Source organism: Propithecus coquereli, unplaced genomic scaffold (genome assembly GCF_000956105.1).
Source record: "Propithecus coquereli isolate 6110/MARCELLA unplaced genomic scaffold, Pcoq_1.0 Scaffold54, whole genome shotgun sequence".
NCBI classification, from domain to species: Eukaryota; Metazoa; Chordata; class Mammalia; order Primates; family Indriidae; genus Propithecus; species Propithecus coquereli.
In genome coordinates this window covers 6,417,970-6,418,293 of record NW_012151285.1, presented here as the reverse complement: position 1 = coordinate 6,418,293, position 324 = coordinate 6,417,970, and positions in this window count along the sequence as shown.

Here is a 324-nt window from a genome sequence, read left to right as displayed (position 1 = left end):
AACTCTAAGAACTCAAAACATCACTCAAGATAGAATCTAATCAGTGTGGCAGGCAGTAAAAATAATTGTCATTCTTGCTCGTTTACTTCACAAATAATAAAAGAGGAACTATTATGTACCAAGCACTTTTTAAGGCACTGGAGGTACAGTGATAACAAGGTAGATAAGGTCTTGTTCTCATAGATCTTAGACTCCAGTGAGGTGGTCACAATTAGCTGGTAAAAATAAATACATAAACAAGAAAAACAAGACAGACATAAGAGCCAGACAAAGAAATACAGCAAGGTAATAGGACAGAAAGTGACTTAGTGGCCCATTTGAATT